General features: G+C 56.5%; 1 pseudogene across 1 annotated transcript; it reads left to right on the top strand.

Moving 5' to 3' along the window:
* Nucleotides 1-14: 14 nt before the first annotated feature.
* Nucleotides 15-7,559, top strand: LOC309826176 (serine/threonine-protein kinase TAO2-like; annotated as a pseudogene). The gene is made up of 5 exons: nt 15-62; nt 3,303-4,986; nt 5,080-5,232; nt 5,559-5,784; nt 6,495-7,559. The product of its transcript is annotated as a serine/threonine-protein kinase TAO2-like (transcript).
* The last annotated feature ends 10,470 nt before the right edge of the window (nt 7,560-18,029 follow it).

Raw genomic sequence — 18,029 nt, 5'->3', positions numbered from 1 at the left:
ACTGCGCAGGCGCAATGCCCCCGCCCCCGGGGTTCGGGAGGAGGCGGGGACAGCCCTGTGATGTACGGGACGCTCCTTCCTACCAGCCAATGAAGACGGAGATCTTGCTCTTGGAGGCGGGGGCTTAGCCGGCCACGCCTCCTGGTGGGTGGGGCTCAGCCTCCTTCCATCGGGGCGGGGCTCTAAGGCCTTCTAAGGAAGGCCTTCTCTGTCAAAGGGTGGTCCCCGGCCAGCTCCGTCAGCATCACGTGGGCGCGGGTTAGAAATGCACATTCTTGGGCCCCCTCAGACCCGCTGAATCGGAAACTCGGGGCAGGGCCCAGGAATCTGTGTTTTGCATGTGACTTTTGGGTACATGGGAGTGACGCCAAAGGTCATCCCCCAAAATGGAATTTGAATTTACCCTCTGATAATGAAATTAGGGAGGTTAAGTATAATTGAGGGTAAAGTTTATAATGACAAGTGATACATTTGAAAAAAATATTTACACTATATATAAAAAGTATTTCCAACATTAATAGGTAAAGAGCTTTTTTTCTATTGCTGCAGTGACACAATACCACAAATTTAGCTTAAAACAACTCCCACATATTATCTCTAAGTCCTGGAGGTCAGAAGTCCAGTGGCTGGGCAGGGTTCTCATCTCAAGGCCTCAGGAGGCCAAAGTCAAGGTTTCAGCCCACCTGGGCTAGGCTCATCCAGGTGGGTGGCAGATTCACTGCCATGGGGCTAGGACTGAGGTACCCATTTCTTCTCTTTTTTATAAATTTATTTATTTTATTTATTTATTTTTGGCTGCGTTGGGTCTTCGTTGCTGCGCACGGGCTTTCTCTAGTTGCCGTGAGCAGGGGCTACTCTTCCTTGTGGCGCACAGGCTTCTCCTTGCGGTGGCTTCTCTTGTTGTGGAGCACGGGCTCTAGGCGCGTGAACTTCAGTAGTTCTGGAGCGTGGGCTCAGTAGTTGTGGTGCACAGGCTTAGTTGCTCCATGGCATGTAGGATCTTCCTGGACCAGGGCTCAAACCCGTGTCCCCGGAAGTGGCAGGCGGATTCTTAACCACTGTGGCACCCTGAGGTACCCATTTCTTGCTGGATGTTGGCTGGGGGTCATTCTCGGCTCCTAGAGGCTACTGCATTTCTTTATTTATGGCCCCCTCCATCATCGGAGCCAGGAAGAGAGCACTGAATCCTCCCATGCTTTGAATGAGATGCTTCAAGATGCAGCAAGGTGCTTCCAATCCTTCTGACCTCCCCCTCTGCAGCATCTCTTTGCTTATAAGGGCTCATGTGATTACACTGGACACATGGGATAATCCAGGATAATCTCCTTAGTTTAAAATCAGCTGATTAGGGCTTCCCTGGTGGCGCAGTGGTTGAGAGTCCGCCTGCCGATGCAGGGGACACGGGTTCGTGCCCCAGTCCCGGAAGATCCCACACGCCACGGAGCGGCTGAGCCCGTGAGCTATGATTAGTACCCTTAATTACATCTGTAGAATCTCTTTTGCCATCTAACTGACCATAACCACAAGCATGATGGGGAGGGGGAGGTCATGGGGCCCATAATTCTGCCTCCCATAGAGCTCTTAAAAATCAGTAAGAGAGAGATTATAAAGCAGAAACTAACACACCATTGTAAAGCAATTATACTCCAATAAAGATTTTTTAAAAAAAGAAAAAAATCAGTAAGAGGGACCTCCCTGGTGGCGCAGTGGTTAAGAATCCACCTGCCAATGCAGGGGACGCAGGTTCGAGCCCTGGTCCGGGAACTAAGATGCTGCGGGGCAACTAAGCCCGCCTGCCACAACTGCGGAGCCCACGTGCTCTGGAGCCCGTGCACCACAACTAGAGAAGCCTGCATGCCGCAACGAAGTTCCTGCGTGCCACAACGAAAAGACCTGAGGCAGCCAAATAAATTAATTATTTTTTTTAAAAAATCAGTAAAAGGGGCTTCCCTGGTGGCGCAGTGGTTGAGAATCTGCCTGCTAATGCAGGGGACACAGGTTCGAGCCCTGGTCTGGGAGGATCCCACATGCCTCGGAGCAACTAGGCCCGTGAGCCACAACTACTGAGCCTGCGTGTCTGGAGCCTGTGCTCCTCAACAAGAGAGGCCGTGATAGTGAGAGGCCCGCGCACCACGATGAAGAGTGGCCCCCGCTCGCCACAACTAGAGAAAGCCCTCGCACAGAAACGAAGACCCAACACAGCAAAAATTAATTAATTAATTAATAAACTCCTACCCCCAACATCTTCTTTAAGAAACAAAATCAGTAAGAAAAAGACTAAATTCCCCCTAGGTGGGAAAGCGGCAAAGGGTAAGAACCAGAAGTACACAAAAGAAGAAATATGAATAATGAATGCTCGACGCAAAGCTCCACCTCCTTAGAATACAGGCATGCAAATTAAAATAACAATGAAATCTTTGAGCCCATCACTTGGCAAGTATTTAAAAGATGATACAGCTCTGGAGGGCACAGTGTGGTTACCCCAGGAGGGTAGAGAGAAATCACAGGATGCGTTCATGGGTTTGGTTTGTTTTTTTCTTAAACAATCTGCGTGCATTTTAAAACCTAGAAAAGGCTCCCGCCCTGTGTCCATCTTGGAATTGGGAGGAAAAGGGAGAGGGACACTGGGACGAGACGGGGGGGGCTGTGGTGAGGAGAGAGGCGGAGACTGAGAAGAGGAGAGGGGCAGAGGGCATCGGGACCGCCCTCAGCTACGTACAATCTTTCAGCTGTCCTGGGGAGAGAGAAAGGGAAAGGGAGGGGGCCGGGGTGGGAGTGGCGGCTCTCACCCCCGGACTCCGGTGTGAGAGGGGCTGTGCCGTCGGAATCCTCCGGGTAGGCCCCCATCAGTGGCCAAAAACCTGGGGCTCTGTCCCCTCTGTCCCGAATTTCCGGGCCTGACCCCACGCTTCTGAAATATCCGGGTCTCAGCTCCTGAGATTCCAGATATCTGGGACTCCTCTCTAAACCTGGGGCTCTGTTTCTGGGGTTCAGGACCCTGCGTGCACCAGCATCCGGGGTTCATTCCCCATGAGTTCAAATATCAGATTCGGCCTCCCCCCCGCGTTCAAATATCTGGGGTTCAGACCCCACAATCAGAAATCCGGGATCCAGCAACCAGCGCCCTAGAGGAGGGACCCCCCAGGAAGGGGTGGGAGGACGGGGGAAGAGGTGGCAAGGGGAAAGGTCTCCTTGGCCCTCTCCCTGCTTGGCAGAGCCGTTGGCGGACCCCAGGAGGAGGTGGAGACCCTGGGCACCAGAGTGACCCCTAGCAGGTCAAGCCCCACTCTCAGGACCCCCAGGGGCCACCATGCCGGGCCGGGAGCCTGAAGGACCCCGACGTGGCTGAGCTCTTCTTCAAGAACGACCCGGAAAAGCTCTTCCGTGACCTCCGGGAAATTGGCCACGGCAGCTTTGGAGCCGTGTACTTTGCCGGGAGTGTCCGGAATAGTGGGGTTGTGGCCCTCAAGAAGGTGTCCTACAGTGGGAAGCAGTCAAATGAGAAACGGCAGGACATCATCAAAGAGGTGCGGTTCCTGCAGAAGTTCCGGCATCCCGATGCCATTCAGTACCGGGGCTGTTACCTGAGGAGGCACACGGCTTGGGTGGTGGTGGAGTATCGCCTGGGCTCAGCTTCTGACCTCCTAGAAGTGCACAAGAAGCCCCTTCAGGAGGTGGAGATTGCAGCTGGGAACCACGGGGCCCTTCACGGCCTGGCTTATGTGCACTCCCACAACGTGATCCGTAGGGATGTGAGGCTGGAAACATCCTGCTGTCAGAGCCAGGCCTGGTGAAACTGGGGGACTTCGGCTCTGCACTCGTCATGGCACCTGCCAACTCCTTCGTGGGCGCCCCGTACTGGATGCCTCCAGAGGTGATCCTGGCAATGGATGAGGGGGCAGGACGATGGCAAGGTGGATGTCTCGGTCCTTAGGTATCACCTGCACCGAGCTGGCGGAATGGAAACCACCGCTGTTTCGCATGAATGCGATGAGTGCCTTATACCACATTGCAGAGAGCGAGTCCCCGGTGCTCCGGTCAGGACACTGGTCTGAGTACCTCCGGAATTGTGTCGACTCCTGCCTTCAGAAAATCCCTCGAGACAGACCAACCTCAGAGGTTCTTCTGAAGCACCGCTTTGTGCTCCGGAAGCAGCCACCCGCAGTCATCATGGACTTAATCCAGAGAACCAAGGATGCTGTCCGGGAGCCGGACAACGTGCAGTACCGCCAGATGAAGAAGATACTGTTGCAAGAGGCGCCCAGTGGCCCTGGCGCTGAGGCCCCAGAGGAGGAGGCCAAGCCCTCCATGCAGCGGGCCGAGACACGGGCCGGTCTAGAGAGCCCTCCAGCCAGAGCAGCTCAGTCAACAGCCTGGCAGACACCTCTGACAAGGAGGCACAGGCCCTGAAGCCCGGAACACGGCCGCGATGCGGGAGGGCGAGCACGCCGTCATCTCCCACAGCTCCATCGTCCACCGGCTGCCGGGCTCTGACAGCCTCCGTGACGACCCCTACCCGCCAGAGATGAGCCCGGGCCCTCTCCAGCCACCTGCAGCCCCGGCTCCCACATCCACCACCCCTTCTGCCTGCTGACAGGCCTACTGCCGCAGCCGGGACCACTCTGCCACCATCCGTACTGCCTGCCTGGTCAGCCGTCAGACCCGGGAGCGCGCGCAGGACTCAGCCCTGCGGCAGCAGCCGCAGGCAGAGGCGACAAAGCACCGGACGCCGCTGCTGGCGTCGGGGCTGAGGCTGAGGGCTGAGCCTCAGGAGCGGGAGCTCGAGGCCGGCGGGCTGGCTTTGGGGCTGCGGCCGAAACGCTGTCAAGGCAGCACCAGGCTACCGGCGAGAAGGCGGCGCGAGCTGCCCAGGCTGAGGCGGGTAACTGCCAGCAGCACGTCCTCGGGCAGCAGAAGAAGGAGCCGGCCGCCCTGCCCGAGGCGCAGAAGCGAGCCTCCAAGCTTCGGAAGGCGCAGCTGAAGGAGGTGGGATGGGGCTGCAGCGGTGGGTGGGGTTGATGGAGGGTGAGGCGGCCCTGACCTCCTTGCTGTCCCGCTGCGCTCGCCGGGGAGCGCCAGAAGCCCAGCACTCCCAAGCGGGAGAAGCCCGGGTGGCTTTTGCGGCCGAAGGAGCAGCTACAGCAGCGCCAGGCCTTGGAGCTGCAGTGTCGCCAGTACCAGCGCGAGATGCTGCTGGCTCGTCACAGCCTGGACCAGGACCTGCTTCGAGAGGTAGGCCACCCCCTCCCCTGTTCCCCTCCCAGATCCCAGACACCTACATCCTTTTCCATTTGCCTCACTTGTGGTTGCCATTCCCCTCTGCCCTCATTCGTGTTACAGCCCGGCTTCTTTTCCACACCTCTTTCGCTTCTCATGCCCGCCAGACCCTGCTAGAGTTCCCAGGCCCGCCAGGAGCTTGGCTCCCTTCCACCTCTCACCTGCACCCCCTGTCTCCCCACCCTCGGCTCCCTCTGCCGAGGAGTCCTGGGGCTCTCCCTTCCTTGACACCAACAAGGCTTTCGGACCAGTTTCTGGGCTCTGCCTCCCTTTTGCCTCAGGACTTGAACAAGAAACAGACACAGAAGGACTTGGAGCGTGCATTGCTGCTACGGCAGCATGAGACCACACGGGAGCCGGAGCTGCGGCAGCCCCAGGCCGTACAGCGCACACGGGCCGAGCTCACCCGCCGGCTGCAGCAGATAGAGCTGGGCAACCAGCTGGAGTACAGTAAGCAGCGTGCACAAGACCGCGGCCCAGGTTCGCCAGCAGCCCAAGAGCCTCAACGTACGTGCAGGCCGGTGTTCCCCGGGCCTCCCACTCCCCGCTCCTGGGGCTCTGGGACCACCTAACACAGGCACCCTTAAAGAAGAGCAGCCCTGCTAATCTGGCCAGGAGGCAGACCAAAGAATCCTGGGAGGGCTTCCCTGGTGGCGCAGTGGTTGAGAATCTGCCTGCCAATGCAGGGCACACGGGTTCGAGCCCTGGTCCGGGAAGATCCCACATGACGCGGAACAACTAAGCCCATGCGCCACAACTACTGAGCCTGCGCCCTGGAGCCCGCGAGCCATAACTACTGAGCCCACAAGCCTCAACTACTGAAGCCCGTGCACCTAGAGCCCGTGCTCCGCAACAAGAGAAGCCACTGCAATGAGAAGCCCGCGCACCGCAACGAAGATTAGCCCCCGCTCACCGCGACTAGAGAAAGCCCGCGCACAGCAACGAAGACCCAACACAGCCAAAAATAAAATAAAATAAGTAAATCTTTTTAAAAAAGGAGAAGAATCCTGGGAGAGGAGGAGGAAGCAGTTCCAGAGAGGAGGATTCTGGGGAAGGAAGGGGCTGCCTTGGAGCCAGGAGAGCAGAGGATATTGGGGAAAGAGTCAGGAACCCCTAGCCCCAGCCCACAAAAGCAGAGGAGTTTGGCTGATGAGGAAGTTTGGGGGCTACCTGGGGAGGAGATGGAGGAGCATAGAGTTCCATCCCCGGCACCCCAGGAGAGGAGCCCCTGGGGCCAGGAGGCATCCGGAAAATGGAGGTTGTGGGGGAAGGAGGATGGTAGCCTCCTGCATGAGGAGTTGGAGAGCTTGGCTGGGTCCAGGGTCCAGCAGTGACCCCAGTGCCTGAGGAGGAGGGGGCTCCGTCTAGGACCCCGAGGGATCCTGGAGATGGCTGTCCCTCACCAGACATGCCCCCCGAACCCCCTCCCACACCCCTGAGGCCCGGCCCGACTAGCCAGCTCCCTGGACTCCTGTCCCATGGCCTCTTGGCTGGACTCTCCTTTGCAGCGGGGTCCTCCTCTGGCCTCCTGCCCCTGCTACTTCTGCTGCCGCTCCCACTGCTGGCGGCCAGGCGGGTGGTGGCCCGCAGGCAGCCCTGCTGGCCCTCGAGGTCGGAGGCTCCTACCTACTTCTTTGTACAGCTCTGCACCTGACCCCCGTCTATTCCTACTCCTGGCTCAGGGCACCGCACTGGGGGCGCCGAGGCCTCATGGGTGTCCCTCTGGGCCTTGGGGCTGCCTGGCTCCCAGCCTGGTCAGGCCTGGCTCTACCTCAGGCAGCTCTGGCCGCTGGGGACAAATGGGTGCGGCAGCAGGGCCCCCGGATGCACCAGGGCATCTCTCGACCCTGGTTGCATGCTCTGCTGTGTCTGTCGCCCATGACCTTCAGGGCCCTATAGGGCTGTGGGGGACCTGGGCCTATTCGCACTCTACCCCAAGACCAACGAGGATGGATGGTTTCCGCAGCCGTCTGCCTGTCCCTGGGCCCCGGCGGGGTAATCCTCTCACTGCCCGACACCCACTAGCCCTGTTGGCAAGGTTTGGGGGCCCGTGCAAGGGCTGGAACTGGCACCTGGCACAGGTCAGCCGGGGTTTAGCCAACCGCCTGCCCCCCTGGGCCATCCACACACTGGCCAGTTGGCCGTGAGCGGCCCAGCCGTATCCCCCCGCTGCTACCACGCAGCCAGCGCCGGCTAGGCCACCACCAGGGACTCTAGCTGCGCGGAGATCCCGAACCCGCCAGCCCTGGGGCCCCGCCCCCTGGAGGTGTGGCCAACTCTAGCTCCTCCCCAGCGCATATCTAGAGCATTGAAAACGCACTTCATCTGCCACTACTCAGTGAAGTTTCTCCAGTCCCAGATCTCTCCTCCCTTTCACCGCTCCTTCCTCGGTACGCTTGCCCACCTCACCCCTAGCCGTATGGGCCTCTAGACAGGCAGCGTCGTCTGCTGTGGAGTCCGGAGATTATATCTGGGGTTCTCCTGATGCCCCCCCCCCACCCTAAGTTATTGCTGTTCTGCCCCGTGTGTGCTCATCTCGCCCTCATCGACTCAGGCCCGGGACCGGGGGTGGCAGTGGGTGGGAAGAGTCATGTGGATTTTTTTTCTCCCTTTGGTTTTGTTTTTCTGTCTCGCTTCCAACCTTTCCCCCACCAAAAAAAGAAAAAAGACAAACACACCTAAAATACCTGAGCAGAACGGTAAAAACAAAAGAAATTAAATAAATAAATAAAACCTAGGAAAAAGTAAGACATGTTTGTTCTGAAAAAGGAGATAATAGATGCACACAGCCCTTTGCAAAAATGGCCCATCCCCCAAGGACTTGTCTCTACTGCAGTTAAAGAATTCCTTTGATGTTTGTACAAACTCATGAGGCCCGATTGGAAAGCAGTGCTGTGTAAGCGTTTGCATGGACTTTCTGGAGTCAGTCAAGGCTGGTTTGGATGCAGGTGGGGTTAACAGAAGGAGTGCTCATAAAAGGGGAGAGAGAAACAAGGTTTCTCAGATGCCAGTGCATGCCCCTGTACAACCAAACTGACCCTGGGGTGCAGACACATGGCCTCTGCGCCATGTCCACTACTAGCTTTCAGTAAGTAAGTCAGCCTCGCGCTTGGAGGTGCCCGTGGGGAGAGAAAGGGCTGGCGGGGCCCTCTGGGTAGCCGGGTCCTCACGACAGCCTGGTGGTCCCATGTGTGGGTCTCTTGGAGCCCAGGGCACTGCCTGAGGGGGACAGGACCAAGGGAGCAGAGCTGGCCTGGGAGTGAAACCAGAGGGGCACCAGCCTGGCCTCGATGTGACCTCAGGCAAGTCACAGCCCCTCTGCGTGCCTCAGTTTCCTCTTCTGTGAAGTGGGATCATAACAAACCCAAGACCGCTGTGAGGCATGAAGGAGATGGCACTGGCCCTCAGGACTCTCTGGGCATACACAGCCCCCCTAGCGGCAATGTAACCTCCGCTGAGGTCCAGTCCCCGGGTGAGCTGCCCCTCAAGGTCCAGCCGCTCTGTGAGGTTGACCAAGAGCCACCACTCAGCCAGTCCTGCCCAGCAAGTGTCTACCGAGCACCTACTGCCTGCCAGACACCAGGCTGGGCGCTGGGATAACCAGTCTGGGCGCTGGGATACAGCAGCGAACAAAACAGGTGCTTTGGGATGCCAGCATCCTGACTCTGCTACTTCTGCTCCTAGGCTGGCCCAGCTCTGAGGATGTAGGCGTGTCATGCCCCTCTCTGAGCCTGTTTCCCCATCTGTAAAGTGGGGGTGGGGGGAGAATTACACCAGCCTCACACGGCTGTTGAGAGGATACAAGCAAGGTGACACGTGTCAGGCGCTGGGCAGAGGGAGGCACTCAGTGTCAGGGGCCAGCTGGCCCTCGGAGCTCCTCGTCTGTCTGGTCCAGTGGAGGACACAGACGGAATTGGGAAAGAGGATGCTGTGACAGGCTTGGAGGAAGGGACGCAGACTCAGTGGGCTCTGGCCACACCCCCCAAAAGGCCATGGGATGGGGAAACTGAGACCAGAGGTGACAAAGGCTCTGCCAACATCTCCCCTTGTCTGTGGCTGACGTTGGATGAGGTCACCAGGCCTCCTCCTAGCTCTGCCCATTGGTCTTTCTGGTGCCGCAGACCAGGAAGCAGGCCTGCAGGAAACCCGGGGTGTGACAGTGACGTCATCTGACACCCCTACCCCCATCTTCCTCTCTCCTTCCCCTTCCTCCCATGGACCTACTGTCCCTCCTCAGCCCACAGGCAGGTGACGGCCACAGCCAGAAGTTGCCCTAGGGACTTCCCTGGCAGTCCAGCGGTTAGGACTCTGTGCTCTCACGGCCGAAGGCGTGGGCTCAATCCCTGGTCGGGGAACTAAGATCCCACAAGCCGCGTGGTGTGGCCAAAAAAAAATTTAATAAAATAAAATTTAAAAAAGAAGCTGTCCTAGAACCAGGGTTCCCAGATCCTTGGTCCCCTCAACCCACTGGACACTGGGCAACAGCAAAGAGGCCACAGAGCCACTCCTCCCCCCTTGGGGATGCTGCACCCTGCGTAGGCTGTGGAAGGGGGCAGTAACCGGGGTGATCTCCTGTGCAGCGTCCCCTCAGCAGAGCAGAACTCAGCCTGGGAAGAGGCAGTCCTTGTGGCACCCTGTAGACAGCTGCACCCAGACACAACCCAGAATTACCTCTGAACACACCTGCTGTGGCATCAGTGACCCTCCCGCCAATATCTCAGTGCTCTCGGAACTTCAGTCAGTCATCTCCTTCCTCCTCCCGATTTCTGCCGTCCCACACCCATCTGTACGTTTATTTACCTTATCGTTCTCTTCAAACTGATTTAAATGGATTGCTTTTCCCTGCTTAGTGTCGTTGCGAGCAATAAATGTCCCAAACCCAATTTCACGTGCTACTTATGTTTTTCCTAAGACACATTCAATGAAATCTTTGTATTGGTTATCTATGGCTGCATAACAAGTAACCCCAAAACATTATGGTTTGAAATGATGTTTGCTGTCTCCCAGTTTCTCCCAGACTGGAATCCGAATACAGCTTAGCTGGATGGCTGCCTGCGTCTCTCCAGGCTGCAGTCAAGGTGTGGCAGGGGCTGCAGACCTCTCCAGGGACCGGGCTCACTGAGCCCCAGCGGCTGTGGGCTGGGTGCAGTTCCTCACGGGCTGATAGACCAAGGGTCTCAGTTCCCTGCCCCATGGCCTCTCCATAAGGCAGCTCACAACAGGGCAGCCGGCTTCGTCAGAACAAGAAAGTGAGAAAAGTCGGAGAGGACTAACGCGATGGAGATCACCGTCCTCTAGAACCTAATCTTGGAAGCAACATCCATCACTCCTGCAACGGGGCAGTCGCAGAGCCGCTGGTTTACAAAGCAGATGAGAAAGGGCATCCTTGGCACAAACTCTGTTCCCTGCCCTGCGCCCAGGCAAGGAAACAGACCTGAGATTCATAAGGGGCCAGCGTCCTCCTGTCTCCTGCCACCCCCTACCCCACATACACCGTAAACGGACGAGGAATCCACCCTCCACCCCCCGCAGCTGCCTTTGCAGCGTTGCTCTTGTGGTCCTTGTCCCCAGAACCTGCAGTGGAGGAAGATGTCCTCTTGGTGGGGACACTGGCTTTGAGTCAGCCTGGGCATCCTTCATGCCATACCAGGGCCACTGTTGGCGGCTCGCAGCATCAACAGAGAGCTTTCTCTCCCGAGATACCCGCCCGCAGGACGCACCAAACGTGGTTCGAACGACAGAGATGCCCCCACAGCTCCCGAACGCTGGCCCCCAGCAGTGTTATTTTGGGCAACGTGCCAACCGTGTTGGCACATTTCTGCATTGTTTTATAAGGTTATAGGGTTAGAGGCTGCCAGGGCATGGAGGAGACCCCATAGGGGCCCAAACGTCTTCCCAGCCTGGGCCCATGACCGTCAGAGGTCGGGCACCCTGGGCCTGCTCGTGACGCTGCTTGATCTCATCCATTTCCTTCCTGGTCAGTTCAGGCCAACGCCCACCATGGGGCTAGGTCTCCCCTGTCACCTGCAGGAGCAGAAAACATGTGCCCACGGTTTATGTGCCCATAAAGCCAACGTAGCTTTATGGTTTAATTCATTCACTCACTCATTCATCCATGCATCTACTGAGGGCCTCCTGCATGCCAGGAACTGGCCTGGGTACTACTGAATAAGACAAAAGTTGCTCCTCGTAACAGTTTCAAATGATTTCTAAAAGCACATGGAAAAAAAATTTAAATCACCCGTCCTCACGGCTACAAGGGAAAATCATGGGCCTGGAATCATGCAGATCTGAATTCATATCCTGCCCACGACCAACTTCCTGAGCTCGGACAGCCCCACCCCCTTGCTGAGCCTCGGTCTCTGCCTGCATAAAACGCGGATAATGATGGCAGCAACTCCCATCTGCAGCGACAAGGGACACGCAACAGGGCCTCAGACCCTGTCCCTGCTCTCCTGGTCCCTCCCTTCTATACCATCTCTGGGAGAAACATGACGCAGTGTTTTAAGATCACCAAGAACTCTCAAGTCCCTCGTCATACTTCAGTCTTGAAATGACCACCAAGATTAGCGCAGCGACGATCCTCCTGTTGCACTTGGGGAAACTGAGGCTGAGAGAGGCCACGTGCTTTGTCCACAGTCACACGGCGAGTGAGGGACACAGTGGACATCAAGCCTGCCCAAGCGTGGGAAGAGAGCACATCGGCTGAGCACGGGGCCAAAAGCAGGGGCGTTGGTGACCAAGACCTCGTCTGTGCCCTGGGGACCAACCCCTGGGAAAACCAGATCCTTCCCAGGCAGGGCACAGGCCGCACTGGCTATTTTGAGTTCTCCCACACATGACACAAGCAACAGGAATCTGGGGAGACCCGGATCACTGGTCGCATCGGGAACCGAGCTGCTCGGGTGGCGGCCAAGGGATGGGCTGAGGGTGACAAGGGTCTGCGGGGCAGGGGCTGGAGAGCAGAGCCCAGGTGCCTTCAGGGTTGGGGTACCTGCTGGAGAGAAGGCCCGTGGGGAGCTGGAGTGAGAGCCTGGGAGAGGCGGGGGCCGTGTCAGCCTGGGGAGGAATCTGGGGCCTTTCCAGGTCAGGCAGGCACACTCGTGTCCTCCTGGGCTGGGATCCTGAGACAGAGTTTGAGCAGTGTGTTTGGATGGCAATCCCAGAAGCAGGTCAGGGAAGGGAAGGAAGCCATAGAAGGTGCCCCATCAGCCCGTAGCAGCCAGGCTCAGTCCCCGTGGGGACCTCAGAGAAAAAACCTCAGGGTGTCCCCGCCTCCTCGGGGCGAGGAAGCCTAGATGCTCCCCCAACTCCCCTGTGACAAGGCCATTGGCTGGAGCCACTCCTAGGGTGTGAGTCTCCCAGTGCAGAAAGGCACAGGTGCTGGCGGGAGGGTATCGCTGGCCTGGCCTGGATCCGTGGGTCCACAGCGCTACCAGCCGGCATCCACTGAGACAAGGCAGGGCGGAACTCAGACCATCCCACTCGGGGCGCCCTATTCACCGAGCACCCCGGTGCACCCAGCCCTGGCCACGCACCGAGGCACAGCCAGGAGCACGCAGTCAGGGCCTCTCTCTCGGAGACCGTGTCTCATCAAAGAAACCAAAAGTGAGAAGAGCACCGTGGGGAAATGAAAAGCATAGGCTGGATTCGCGCACAAAGGGAGTGAGGGACGGAGGAACAAAACGGGGCAGATCCACACGAGGGCATGTTATTCAGCCGTAAAAAGGAATGAGGCGCTGAATGACGGTAAATACGCTAAGTGGAAGAATCAGATACAAAAGGCCATGTAATGTAGGATTCCACTAATACGACGTGTCCAGAAGAGGTAAGTCCACGGAGACAGAAGGCGGTTGGTGGTGGCAGGGCCTGGGGGAGGGGAGGGTCGGAGAGACTGCCAAGGGGCACGAGGTTTCTTCTCCGGGTGATTAGAGTGCTCTGAAGTTAGACAGTGGTGATGGTGGCACAACCTGGTGAACGTACTGAAAATCATTGCATTTTATACTTTAAAGGGGTGAAGTTTATGGTAAGAGAATTCATTAAATCTCGATCCTAAAAAGCACACCCGGGGACTTCCCTGGCAGCTCAGTGGTTAAGGCTCCACGCTTCCACTGCAGGGGGCCCGAGTTCGATCCCTGGTTGGGGAAGTAAGATCCCACATGCCGTGCAGCGTGGCCAAAAAAAACAGGAATAAATAAAATTTTTTAAAATGAAAAACACACACAGAGGGGTCCTCTTTACATGAGATGGTCAGGGAGGGCCTCTGGGAGGAGGTGACATTTTAGCTGAGGTCTGAAGGATGAGGAGGAAGTGGCCATGGGGCAGGGCAGGAGGGGGTGTGGCACGTAGGGGGAGTGACGGAGGGCTGAGGACAGTGAGCTTGAGGGGAGGGGCCCGAGGTGCAGGGAGGGGGCGGCATCCGTGCTGAGGGGTAGCTTGTTCTGACAGCAGCTGGAGGGGCTCAAGCTTGGGAGAGAAACATGTGGGATTTACGCTTTTAAAGTGTGGTGGCTGGGGCTTCCCTGGTGGCGCAGTGGTTGAGAGTCCGCCTGCCGATGCAGAGGACGCGGGTTCGTGCCGCGGTCCAGGAAGATCCCACATGCCGCGGAGCGGCTGGGCCCATGAGCCATGGCCGCTGAGCCTGCGCGTCCGGAGCCTGTGCTCCACAACGGGAGAGGCCCACATACTGCAAAAAAATTAAAAAGTGTGATGGCTGGACGGGGTGGACTACAGGGGACAGGAGACAGAACCCCCCAGGAGACCACATGCCTCCTGGGAACCCCTTGGGACTGGGGCTTACCCAGTACAAACCTGTTCTCACCCCCATGCCCTAAGAGGGACTGTGGGTGGGGACACCTTGCTCCGTTGTGGCCATTTGTATCCTGCAGTATCTTAAAGGCACCCTTGCCCTGAGATGATAAACCCCAGGGTGAGGGAGAAAAGGCCGCAGCACAGAAAAGGGGCTGAGCGGGCGCCGCGTCCGGCCGCAGGGAGGGTGAGAGCGAGGCAGCAGGGCAGGGGCAGAAGCAGACCCCGGGGCCGCCTGGGAAGCACCGCGGACTTTGAGCTTGCTGCCCGGCCAGCTGCCCAGGCTCCTCGGGGCGGGGAAGGGGGGTTGGGGGGAGCACGGGCCCAAGGGGCAGAGTCCACCAGGACCAGGAAACCTGACGGGGAGGGACTGGTGGTCTTCCGGGCTGGAGGCGGCCGTCCTGCCAAGGATCTAAGCCAGGCCAGCGGATCTGGCAGGTCACACTCAAGGTTTGTTCTGAGGGTGGAGGGGAAGTCCCCACACGACTCAGCAACATGTGAGCTCCTCAGAGAGCCAGCGACGTCCCAGCAGCTGGAACAGGGAAGCATCTGGGAGAAGGATGTCAAGGGAACTTTGCTGCCCTTCAGAGCTGGCTGAGAGAGCCACACTGGACCCATTCATCCCTCATCAAGTGCCTTCGGTGTGCCAAGTCCTGGCAGGGCTTCATGGGAAGGCTTCCTGGAGGAGGTGACATTGGAACCGGGCCCTGAAGGTTAGTGGGAGTTTTCCAAAGAACAGCAGGTAGAGAGAACACACAAGCACAGACCGAGAGGTTGGAAAAGGCCTGCACCAACCAGGGAACCGAGCAGCCCTTGCCTGGGCAGGGGTTGGAAAGTTGGGGGTACTCCTCCAGGAGGGGGGTAAGCCTGGGGTCTCTCTGCCAGGAGCCCCCTCGAGCTGGGCCAAGCTAGGATGGGCCAGCGACTCCCTACTTGGTTGATTCCTTTGACTTTCCCGGCTTTGCTTGCCCACCTGCCCCCAATCCCTGAGACCCTTCCCCAGGTGAGGATGCAGGTGGCAAGGTGACCACAGATGTGAGGGAACCCCACATTTCTGCTGGGAGGGATTTGGTACAGTTCAGAGCCAAGAGGGCGTGCATTCACCTTGGCAACGGCTCCCACCATCTCAGGGAGAGGCCACTTTGCTGACCCCCTTGTAGGGAATCCCACCGCGGAAAGAGGCCTTGAAGACAGGCAGTCACGCCCTCCCTATGGTCAGGGAAACCCCCAGCACACAGGGTGCATTCTCAGGGTGGAGGCTGCAGCCCCGGGATGGGACCCAGGGCTCGTGCATGAGCTGGGATTCAGTCCCACTTGCCCTGTCAGCCAAGTGCGCGGAGGACATGTGACCCAGAGACAGTGCCCGGTGGCCCCGCTCGCAGCTCTCTCCGCCAGGCCTCAGGGTCTGGTGACAGGGGCCCAGGCGTCATGCTCTGCTCTTTGGTGCTCTTGTTTCTCTTGAGAAAGAACCCGCCTCGAGCTGCCGTGAAGCCTGGGACTTTCAGAGCAGACACTTCTGCTGCTATCTCAAGAGAGCTTGAAGGCCGTCTGGGGAAGACGGAAGGGTGATGCATCTCTTTTGATCTCTCCAAATTCCCCTAGAGAAATGGACAGAGCACCTAGGATAGCAAAACCCAAAACTCATGGGTTGCAGCCAGGATGGAACTAGACGGCCAGGAGGCCACGGCAGGCAAGGAGGTGGAGATGAATCCCCAACGGGTGCTGGAGCCACGTGGTGTCAGCCTCTGCAAGGGAGGACGGGGAGGCAAGTCAACGGGGCTCTGATGGTCCTGAGAACTGAGGACCCCTCACCCCAGCTGCCAACAGTTCTCACTGCAGAGCGCGGTGGTCCCATCCGAGAGCAGACGTCAGTACCTCACGGGCAGGCTTCTATCTGTGGTGACCGCAGGAGGACGGCAATGGGGTCACACGGTGCTGGGGCAGTCTGGACCCTGAACCCACGACCAAGTTATTAAAGTACCAGAAAACTTCCATGACTGCCCTTCAAAAGTCCACATCTCTTGTAATCACAGGGTGAAGGTTTTCGAAAACCAGACCCAAACTCTGACCCCGTGGGGTCAGCACGGCCGTTTGAAATCGTAGCTACACGGGTTCCCTGGGGTGAATCAGGGTACCTATGGGAAAGAGGGGAACCCCAAACATTGGAACGGATCCCATTTGGAAAGACTGCGGTGCTGCTGGACCTCCAAATCCCTCAGACACTCTGTTGCCTGCAGAAGCCGTCCCGAGTCCCCCCCCATCACTCCCAAGGGAGACGCTTCCTCTAGGTCCTGCCACCACCTCTTGCTTCTGGATCTGGACTCGAATCGCAGGAGCAGGGGTATAAAATCTGACGCAGGGCGACTTCCCTGGCAGTCCAGTGGTTAGGACTCCTCGCTTTCACTGCCGAGGGCACGGGTTCAGTCCCTGGTTGGGAACTAAGATCCCGCCAGCCTCACGGCGCAGCCAAAACACAAAAACTCTGACCCAGGAAGATGTACTGCGTACAACAAAAGAACTGACAGGCATTACCAGTTTCCATTGGCAGAAACCTCGGGAATAAGCACGGCAATGGCCCTGCGGGTGTCAGGCCAGCATGGAAGAAACGTGATGTTTTCTGATATGGATGCAATCGCCCATCCCAGACTCGAATAACCCAGAGCTGGGCGTGGCTCTAATAGAATGCTCGTGACTTCATGTCATCGACTGGAGTCTGGACCCAGCAGTGACTCCTCTTTTTTGTTTTTCCAAAATCAAAATTTAACTATTTTTTTCAATTAAAAGAAAGATTCTTTCAATTCTACAGCGCTTTACAATGTTCAAAGATTTCACACACATACTCAGCCATAAAAAAGAACGAAGTGATGCCATTTGCAGCAACATGGATGCAACTAGAGATTATCATAGTGAGTGAAGTCAGTCAGAAAGAGAAAGAAAAATACCATATGATATCACTTATATGTGGAATCTAAAATATGGCACAAATGAAATTATCTACAAAACAGAAACAGACTCACAGACATAGAGAACAGACTTGTGGCTGCCAAGGGGGAAAGGGGGAGGGAGAGGGATGGACTGGGAGTTTGGGGTTAGCAGATGCAAACTGTTACATTTAGAATGGATAAACAACAGGGTCCTAATGTAGAGCACAGGGAACTATATCCAGTCTCCTGGGATACACCATAATGGAAAAGAATATTTAAAAAGAATGTATATGTGTGTATAACTGAGTCACTTTGCTGTACGGCAGAGATTGGAACAACATTGTAAATCAACTATACTTCAATTCAAAAAACTGAAAAAAAAATTTCACACACATGGTTTCATATAATCTCATAATAACCCTTTCCCTCCCCATCCCCTATGCTGCCCCTCCCCCAGCCCTCTCCCCACTGGTAACCACTAGTTTGTTCTCTATCTCTGTGAATCTGCTTCTTTTTTGTTTCATTCACTAGTTTGTTGTATTTTTTTAGATTCCACATATAAGTGATATCGTACAGCATTTGTCTTTCTCTGTCTGGCTTATTTCACTTAGTATAATGCCTTGCAAGTCCATCCATGTTTCTGCAAATGGCAAAATTCTGGTGGTTTTTTTTTTTTTTTTTAATGGCTGAGTAGTATACATTGTATGTATGTACCACACCTTCTTTATCCATTCATCTGTTGATGGACGCTTAGGTTGCTTCCATACCTTGGCTATTGTAAATAACGCTGCTGTGAACATCGGGGTGCGTGTAGCTTTTTGAATTCGTGTTTTTCTTTTTTTCAGATATATTCCCAGGAGTGGAATTGCTGGGTCATATGGTAGTTCTATTTTTGGTTTTCCACAGTGGCTGCACCAATTTACATTCCGTGGTGGCCCATTTGAGATGGAGATGAGATTATGGGATTCCCTTGGTAAACTGTAAAGGACAGTTTTTTAACTTTGGCACTTTTGATATTTG

The sequence above is a fragment of the Grampus griseus genome (assembly GCF_964374135.1).
Source record: "Grampus griseus genome assembly, chromosome: 8".
Classification (NCBI taxonomy): Eukaryota; Metazoa; Chordata; class Mammalia; order Artiodactyla; family Delphinidae; genus Grampus; species Grampus griseus.
Note: the sequence above shows the minus strand (reverse complement) of the source record. Positions and strands in the feature narration are given on the sequence as shown.